At 40.6% G+C, this 9,798-nt stretch overlaps 1 long non-coding RNA gene across 1 annotated transcript; it reads right to left on the reverse strand.

Moving 5' to 3' along the window:
• Positions 1–1,109: 1,109 nt before the first annotated feature.
• On the reverse strand, positions 1,110–2,877 carry LOC124321200. Its single transcript, XR_006914182.1, has 3 exons — positions 2,470–2,877; positions 2,168–2,423; positions 1,110–2,108 (listed from the first exon to the last, which is right to left on the reverse strand). It is a non-coding gene; the product is annotated as an uncharacterized LOC124321200 (long non-coding RNA).
• Positions 2,878–9,798: the final 6,921 nt, after the last annotated feature.

Consider the following 9,798-nt stretch of genomic DNA (forward strand, 5'->3'; position numbering starts at 1 on the left):
TGGGAAAAATTCACCTCTAGTATTCGTAGTCGTGTGAATGTAAGTAAAAGAAGGAATTTGTTTTCCCTTAGCTGGGTAGTAACCGAAAACATGTCTTGCCTTCTTTTGAGATATTTACGTTGCCACTTCCAAGGATACCGAAAACCAGTAGAACTGCAACGAGAACTTTTGCTGACAAAAGAATGCCACGATAGTGAATACAATATAAGTCACGTACAATAACCTTTGATTACATAATAAATGTAACTAAAAAATAGTATAACTGCCCGTGCCCATGTCAGTAGTAAGATTCTGTCACTACTTTAGGCATGCGAAAGTAAGCAAGGAAACTTTAGATACTTAAGTACAAACATGAAATAAACCCCAAAACATGTAATGTGGTAGGAAAACCGGTGACACTAACAAACATAGATATACGCGCAGACATACACCGCAAAGACTTAGCAAGGGAAAACGCAAGAGGGGTCCAAAATTCTGGTTGCAATCATGAGTGGATGTCTTTTCAAAATCAGAAAATGAGTGCGTCCCTAAATACCGCGGCCTTTAACATGGCCAAAGTGTCCGCATCCAGAAGCCACTGGCACCTGGTTACCTCATCGATGCTGTGGCGCTGCCCAACGTCAGAGTTGTCGATCAAGGAGCGGGCCGGCTCGCTCACGGACTCATCGTGAGCTTAAGACAAACTGCTGACTATAAGACGGCCACAACTCCAAATGAAGACATAAAAAAATGAAATTTTTGGGGAATAACTATCTGTCCGTAGGACAAGTGACAAAGCATTAGCGCATCAACAAGGTATAGAGAAAGGCATACGTACGCTCTGTGGAGGTCGAATAGCCAGTGTGATTATCACGAGAGCACGCGAGATGCCTCCCAAACAGCATGTAATGCAAGATGACTCCCATACTCCAAACGTCCACTGCCGGCGTGTACAAATCGACGCCCTCGTCATCCAGTTGGCGTCTCACTTCCGGGGCAATGTACAACTCGGTTCCGCAATAAGTTGTTAGCGACCAAGGACATGACATGTGCTTCGAGAGACCAAAGTCGATAATCTGCGTCCGAAATAAAGCAAATCATAGCAACGAACCTCACCAACGAGCGCCAACACCAAGACAACCGTCGAGGATCAGCAAAAAAATTGCAATTTGTTAATAAACCCTCCCAATTCCTCTTCCCCCCCCCCCAAAAAAAAAACTGATAAGTCACAAATGTAGCAAACTAATCTTTACTCCCGCAAACTCGCTGGAGTCCGTAAGCAAAACGTTCGCAGGGTTCAGGTCGCGGTAAGCAATTGGCTGAGCGGGCGTGACAATACTTAATTGCCGAAAATATTTGGACGATGAAGTACTTGGCAGTTTTTTCAGAGAGATGGCCGACGTCGAACAATTTATTTTTCACGTACCGCCGCAGGCAAGCTCCATTACAAGAAACGTGGAATTTTTGTCCTGTTTACGGAAGAGTCCAACAACTGGCATCCGGATGGGGAAAACTTAAATGTGGGCAACGAATGATCTCTAATGTTACCGCGGACAAGAAAATTTTGGCGAAATCGAGGCTGCCGTGAATCCACGGCGACCCCATTCTAATTACGTTAACTACATTCAGTACCTTCGTTGCTTACCATACAATTTTGCAAACGGTGTTATCAGTGTCACAAAGGTAATTTGTCCTAGATGATTTTAATTGATTTATGAATACAACTCACTGAAGCCATGTACGTAAAGATTATTTTTTAGTAGTTGTTCATGGCAACGGCTGTTATTTAGTTCGATTTCGGTGGTGGGGAAAGAAATTTTTTTTTGCCATTGCACCTTTTTTTGCAGGGATGCTGTGTTGTGGATACGATGACAATTTCATGCCTGAGAATACGAATGCCGCAAGGGTCCGCGCACGCTAAACTCTGCATGCCTCCTTGTGTGGTTGAGTGAACTGTTTTCCAGGCCAAAACTGTGCAATCATCTTTTGGATAGCACGACTTACTTGACCAAAAGTTCTGAATCATCACAGTAAAAGAGTGAAATGGTTATGTAGCAAAAGAGTTAAAGACTACCACATTCATAATTTTTTTTTCTTTATAACGATTCAGCATCACCCACGGTTGGTTTCTGAGTTCGAAATGGTGGTCAAAATTGCGGTGGTAGTTATCGTAATAGGTAAAATTTACTTTGCTGTCGGAGGAACACAAAGCAATTAGGGCATCTTTTTGTATTGGGATTGGTTTCTGGTACAGAACTCGCTGGCCATCGACAAAAGTGCCATTCTGAAAGTGACTAATCAACGATATTTCACCGTTTTCCAATGACTTCTCCAGTGTGCAATGGTCCCGGCTAATTCGTTGAAATAGCGAGTTCTCAACAAGAGTGGTGGGGACGACCACGTTGTTGAAGGTGTTCTGTTTGACTGTGGCAACGTTTGCGGAACTAGCCAATAGATGTTAAAAAATTTAGCCAACGAACAGCCGCTTACCACAGAGGAATTGCAATTTTCCATTGAGGATTGTTCCACACCACCCAGCCCTAAGGCATGCTGCTGCTGCCCATGGAAGGCGCCGAAGAAGAGGGATTTCTCACCGTCGACGCTGACATGTCTACGTCCTAGGGCACAGTAAAATGAAGTAATGAAAGGAAAACAATTGCAAACAAATGTGGTTGAAAGAGTTTCACAACTTTTTCCCGTGCTGTTTTTTTTTCTCTACACGGTTTTCCCATAATTAGTGACGCCCGTGACTTGGCAGCGTTTGGTGCGGTATGCGTGTCGTCAGGCAACTGGGACACTAAGGCGTGTGCCTTAGTTATTTATGCGGTGTTGAACGAGAACGCGGAGAAGAGGGATGGAAATGGGAGGGATGTGATGAAAGAGGCATTTGTATGGGGAAAAAAGGAACCACCCGTTCTCTGATTCTTAGTCGCCCCCTTTTCCCCTTTTCCACCTGGTTTTTTTTACCAGACAAACAACAACTAGGAATTAGTAATGTAGTAATACTGCTATAGTCCGTCATAGAATAATTTTTAACTGCAATTGCTCGATAGGGATTTATCGCCAAACGACCCCTCCCAACCACCCATGCCCACCATATCCCACCCCACATTACCTACCTCCCATTCAAGTTTGGGTGGGGGGAACGACGTTTTTCTAGGGTTTCGATGGGCTGTTTTCGGGGTTTTCTACTCGATTTCTCTCTTTGCAAGGTGGCGTTTTTTCTCTCGGAGAGATAAGGATAAGTGTTTATTTTTATTTTTTTTTGGGGGGGGGGAGGGTTAATAATGTTTTATGCGATTTGTTGGAATGCGACTGACGGTGTGGTAATGTATACCGACTTGTAGAGCAGATTATTTCACGATGCAACGTGAAGGTGCGCGCCTTGACTGGATCAAAGACGTTGGCGTAAAATAAACTGGAAATATCCCTTTACGTTTAGTTGCGGTTTCTAGGTGCTGCTGTCGCATTACAAAACATGTTTTAAAACCACTTGTTATGTTGGGGATTGTCTTTCCGGCGGGGTCTTTCTGTATTTCAAGTTCTACGGTCGCCATACCGTGTATGTGAAACGCATAACAGCGAGCGAATGATATGAACGTTCGAGGAAACCTAATGGTGCGTAAACAGTTGTAGCGGACCAAAGATCTAAACGTCACTTTTTATTCTGGTATCTATTAATACATACATTGGGCCAACGTTCACCACAAACCTGACGAAAAAGCTATATTACCAATTTCAATATCCCAACGGTGAGTTCTCCAACTGAGAGTTGTTTGACGTGATTCATAACGAACTGGGAAGAAAGTTCGACAAACGCATTTGTGTGTAGGTTTGGAATTAAATTACTTGAATCATCTACCTGAACGACAACGTATGTGAACATTGATCGCAACATCACACAATCTATTACTCTCACCTACAACATAGAGTTTTTTTGTGTTACGCAAAGAGTGAAATAACGTATATGTCAACATAGTTCCACGAATCAATCATCTCACACCTCCGAGAGGCACAACGCCATCATATTGCCTGTCGCCTGGTGGGTTTTCCGGAATATAGCAGCGATGGAATATCGGGTTATTTTTACAGTCTTTTGCCCTAGTAAATTACGCAAACGCGCAATACGACAGCGTAATCGAATTGGAAGCAGGTTGGGTAAAGGAGGAATGGGGGTTGGAGGACGCAGTAATGCCGTGATAGTCTTTAGCTAGGTTCCTTTGTTATTTTGGCTACATTTGTGACATCGTCACCTTAAAACCTGATCGATTAGAACTGGCCACGGTAGAAAAACACATTACAGGTAGTTAAATGTTACTACCTACCTTATCTAAAAAAATTGTAACACAATCCGTATTGCGAAAACCTTTAATTTTTTTATGGCAACAGCAGTTTCACATTTCGATCAGTTACTTCTACTTGACGAAATCCGTTAAACTGCAGTAACGGAAGAAGTTAAAAAAAGGATAGGCAAATGCATAGATATAGCACAAAATGCTTCGCGTTTGTAGTCCAGACTATTAGGCTACATTTTATTTGCCTCAATTTATTTCGGATCGGTCAGAATCTCGGCTGCCGTAAGTGTGTTGCTTGATGGTCCCGCTGTCAACGGTGTAAAAAAAAAATGCTGCCGAACTGAAACAACGACACCAAGTAATTAAATGGACTCAACGTTGCAGTAGTAGTCGATGAGTATGCACTGTTTTATCCGTTTTTTGATCATTTGCTCACAATGTTTAAGCGGACGTACACAAGTGGTTGCTTACCTAGACGTAGCAATTGGTAATCATGTGTAACTCATAGCGGTTGTAAAAAGTATTTATTTCGCAGCGGTAAGCAGAGTTGTGCTTACCTTTTGAAACCACAAATCACCAGAGGTATCACCAAACGACTGACGAATGAGGTTACACATTTTCACCAGCGTGGGCTCGTCCAAGTTGGTGTTGCATAGTTGAACTAGTGCTTCAATGCAACTTTGCGTTAACCTCTGATCTATCTTGTCCTCCGTGTGGCTGCAGATTTTTTTCAAAATATTAGCACTTAGCGCGGCTCCCTTTGGTGTGGTTGAAAAAATAAACGAGACACAAGCCGTTGTGCATTCGGGGAAAAAAGTATTCATTGTATCGGAAATGAAACCCACGACACTGTACATTATGTCGTCTAGGTAGTGGATAGTGCGGTGATCCACAACGAAACCTACTTAATTTTTTTTCTTCCTCTGGTGTGTGAGGATTGCAGTGTGCAAAACAGCAGGAATTCGGGGAAGTCATGCAACAAAATCAGCAGGACGCGCAGTGTTCCTTTGTACAACATTGAGACGGGCTTGCTCAGTTCGGCGTTCCGTAGAAATGGGGCCAAAAACTTGAATAAGTCGATCAACAGTTGAGCATACATCCCCCATCCTTTCTGTTGGGGAGTAATCGACAGCAATCGCCCGATGAAAACCCTATGCGAAACAACCTCTAGCCAGGCATACGCAAAGCCTGGGGACTTCGCTGGTCTCAGAATGTGCAGTTTATGACAGAAACCCGTCAAAACCTTTGTCAACAAAGAAACAAAAAATTCGTAAATAATTCAATGACATTTCTACCATTATAAAATTTAAAGATTTGCTTGGAAATTGATGGAATCAAGTACTTGTTCGGGCGCATTTAACTCAAGAAACAACATTATGAGGATGCGATGATAAGCCAACTGCTGGAATTCCGCACCGCGAACTTCTTGATCTGGTAGCAGAACTCCAGTAACGATCCATAAAACCTAAGCAATTTGATGATTCCGCCATAAGTAGTTGAAAGTTGAAATACAAATCATATACGTAAATGTAGAGGAGATTTACTTTTGTAACGCCGTTGTTTGCGTCACCAGAATGCTTAATGAAGAAAGCAATTAATCGGACATAGGCATCCAGAGTATGAAACGCTTTACTGTGTATGAGGTCGGTTAGTCGGTTGTCAATGCTCGATATGAGATAGTACTTCCCAACTAATATTATAATTGATATTGATGGCGAATCAATATAGCAGCTATCAATTGAACTAATAAGACGCAAGAGTAATATGAATTGCCATGTTAATACTTTTTAAATGTTGAAATTTGTCTTTTATGTAATTTGTCGTGGTGTTACCCTGGCCTCCGGAGTTGTCAGGTCTAGTCAATGTCAGTTGTGTTGTTCTCCTTTTCTAAAATATCTGTTTATATTTTCTCTGGTCTCTGCTAACCGGAACAACGCTGCCATAAACGTGTAGCTCTCGAACAACTGATACTCCTCCTTGTTACTCAATTCGACTTAATCAGATTTTGAAAATGTTGTAAATTTGGTCTTTTCTTCTTTTGCAATGGCTGCAGAGGTAAAGATTTAATGTACTTACTTCATTAGGACGGACTTTATGATACACTTTTTGAAATCCTACTTCTCTGGTGCTGACATCTCTGCAATCGATTTCAAATTCTAACATTCTCGCTAATGCCAATTCACGAAGGTTACCGTTTTCTACTCCAGAGCTATACGAAGGGAATTCCACGTAAGAAGTTTAATTTCTACGTAAAACTATTGCAATACAACTACAATTTGAGTAACATACCTTACAAGTGGCTTAGGAATATCTCTTTGTACTCGGTAAATTCGGGTCCATGGAGGTACCAATGCCAAAATTTTTGCTACAAGGTTGATTCGAATAATCATCGATTCGATTGACAAATCACGTAAACTTAACTGCTGCGAGGTGAGCAATTACAGACGTTGCGAAAAAAAACTGCTATACGAGCAATGAGAGATCACATGAAAAACTAAAAATTGCGAACGAAACGTCTTCGTTGCCAAAATAGAGTCAAAGGCGAGAGGTAGAGTGAAACGTAAAACGTGAAACCCTTGCTTTGATTACCAAGCAATGATGAGAAAATTCAGTATGAAAAACTGCTGCGAGGTGAGCAATTACAGACGTTGCGAAAAAAAACTGCTGTACGAGCAATGAGAGATCACATGAAAAACTAAAAATGGCGAACGAAACGTCTTCGTTGCCAAAATAGAGTCAAAGGCGAGAGGTAGAGTGAAACGTTACCAAATTTAAAAATTTTATTGTGGTCGATTTTTTTAATTTTCATTTTCTAAATATATATGAGCGTGTGAAACCTTTGGCTTTTCATTCATAAATTTTGGACTTTGAAAATGGAATTAATTTTCGTTTTAAGAGAAGGACTTTTTTAACAAGATCAAGTTCGAACTCTTCAGACTTTCTCTTCACACGTCTGTGTCAATCATACCTTTAAACTGATTTTTTGCCATGGTAACGAATTGTGAAGCTGTGCAAAAGATCTTTTTATTCACTTTGACATGGATTTGTAAATACATTTTTCTTATTTCCGCTACCGCAGGATGATCTTGACAAGGAGCAACTAGCCAGTAAGTTACTTTAAAAATTTAAATCACAAAGATGAAAAAAAAAACCATTCTGTTGAATATTTGAGTTCCATCGACGTTGGAAACAAAGCGGACGTGGGGTCCGACTGAGTAAGCTTTCAGAGCCTCAGTCATCATCAAAGGGCTCTAAAAAAATCAACATTTTAAATAACTAATAAAATTTGTTAATAAAAATCCTATACCAGATCCGATCCACCGATTACGATGTTGACGACATCGGTAATAGCTTTGCCATGATATCCTTTCCATTGAACGGAAATAACCTGAAGTGTCAAACAGTGAGAGAAATTTCAAAATGCATTGTCTTGTTGTTCTACATTTGTTACTCTACATTATGTATGATCGGCATTCCTCGAGAGTTTGAGTTGTTTTACTTGCCGGTTTTTCTACATGTTGACTTGAGCCAATTAATAAATAGTGTTAGTCACAGCAGAGGAAAAGCAAGTTTTCCATTGTAATTGGTACGTAGCAATATGTTACCTTAGCGTGCTCTCTAGCAGTTAAAACGCTGCTCACATGTATTATGGCCATCAATAATTTGGAGGTGTAGAAGGTGATGACACCGTCGTTGGGCGTCACGAATTGCAGATTTAGCGGAGACGTAGAAGTAAGCATGCCGCTTAACGCAGAAAGAATCGTAGGGTGATTTCGGACACATCTCGAAAAAAAAATCGATTCCATTTCCGGCAAACAAGACACAAGATCCCTGCACAAGTGCTTCGACGGACAGAAAGCATTGGCGCAGATGCCTTTACTCATGAATGAAAAACAGAGTGTGTCCATGGGTGTGCGGTCAGAAACGTCACCGTCATCTAACGTCGGCCCGGTCGAGTCTGTAAATGAGCAGGTGATGTAGCCCAATTTGATGTGTCACAGTTAATATGTTTACCTTTCACTTGATCGAAGTTTGGTTCCTCTACGGGGAACATGATGAGGTCGTTCACCATTTTCGTGTAGTGTAGCACTACCACCAACAAATCAAGATAATTCGACCGTTCAAAGGTGGTTAACCGAACGCTAAAGAGCTCGTAAGGAAGCTAATAGAAATCGCAGCTTACGGTGAGTAATTGACAAAAACCAGTACACTGTAGACAAAAACCACGCATTACGTGCAGCGTTTGGTTTCCGTAAAGCATTGAATAACCCACTACCGAGCAGCTCAGCGAGAGTCTCAAATATTGCTTAGGCATACAGAGATGAAGAGGGCTACTAAGGAACGGAAAAAGATTGCGGTGACTCTATGTGTTTACGAGAAGGATTCTTCAATCGTCTCAAAATATTGTCATGTGATAAGTTTGCTGGTGACTAGTGTAGTAATGACGTTATTTTTATGTAACCTAACGTTGAATTATCAGCTGACTTGACGTTGGTTAGCTGACTACGTAGTTTAGCTGCCTAGACGAACCTACAGATGATTTACTTGGTTTTAAGACTTAGTTTTGAAGGAGAGTCTCGTTCTGCACAATGCTTGACATTGTTATTCTCCGACCTGTCTCACGACAAGCGGAATTGGATCGGATGATGAAGTTGAATTGGATCTATTTGACGGATCTAATTGAACTATTTTACGCTAGTCACCAAATAGTGTAATGAATGACCCAGAGATGTTTTACAGTAAAGAAAATTATAAACCAGATTTTTTTTACAGTGGAAAGGAAAATATAAACGAAGAAGAATATGGCGAAGTAAATTAGGAGAATTTTGCAGTCGAAGGAACTGTTGAAAAAGAATCTGAAGTAACACAGGAAAAGGATAATGGTGTTGAAGAAGATAACAAAAAAAAACCAAGTAAAAGAAAAAAAACAGGAAAAAAAGTGGCGGGTCATAAAAAAAAGAAGAAAGTTAAAGCTACCTAGATATTCAGAATCGGAAATGGACGGTTTTCTAGTCAACTTCCATTGAAGATTATGATTTCATTGACAAATTAAGCGCGTCGGGGGACGAAGAAGAAGCTTCTCCCCCAGATCCAGATGTTTCACCTGTTCAAGTCAAGTGTCCCGATAAGGGGATTTTTTTGAAATTTGGTCTTTTGATTTTTCAAACTTTTGTAAAAGAAAAGTTACGTTTTCCACTCGCCATTTTGACTAACTCGTTTCTTGTGAAATAAAATTTGTTGAAAAATTCCCACACGCGCATGTTGTGTAACTTGTTTAAGGAATTTCCTTGATATTTCAGAAAAAAATGGAAAACGTAGGATTAGCTCATTCAAGCAACAACTGCACACACACCCGGAAATGCCACAGAACGGAAATTTTTTAAAATTTTCCTTTGGATAATAAATACGTATCTTAAATTACCCAATAGTAATTTAGATTTATAATACTTACATATGTAACAGTCGTGTTTCAAGTCTAAATGAGTATACACTAGTGAGAGATGATCTGTGTATTGCATAGCTA

This window comes from Daphnia pulicaria, chromosome 1 (genome assembly GCF_021234035.1).
Source record: "Daphnia pulicaria isolate SC F1-1A chromosome 1, SC_F0-13Bv2, whole genome shotgun sequence".
NCBI classification, from domain to species: Eukaryota; Metazoa; Arthropoda; class Branchiopoda; order Diplostraca; family Daphniidae; genus Daphnia; species Daphnia pulicaria.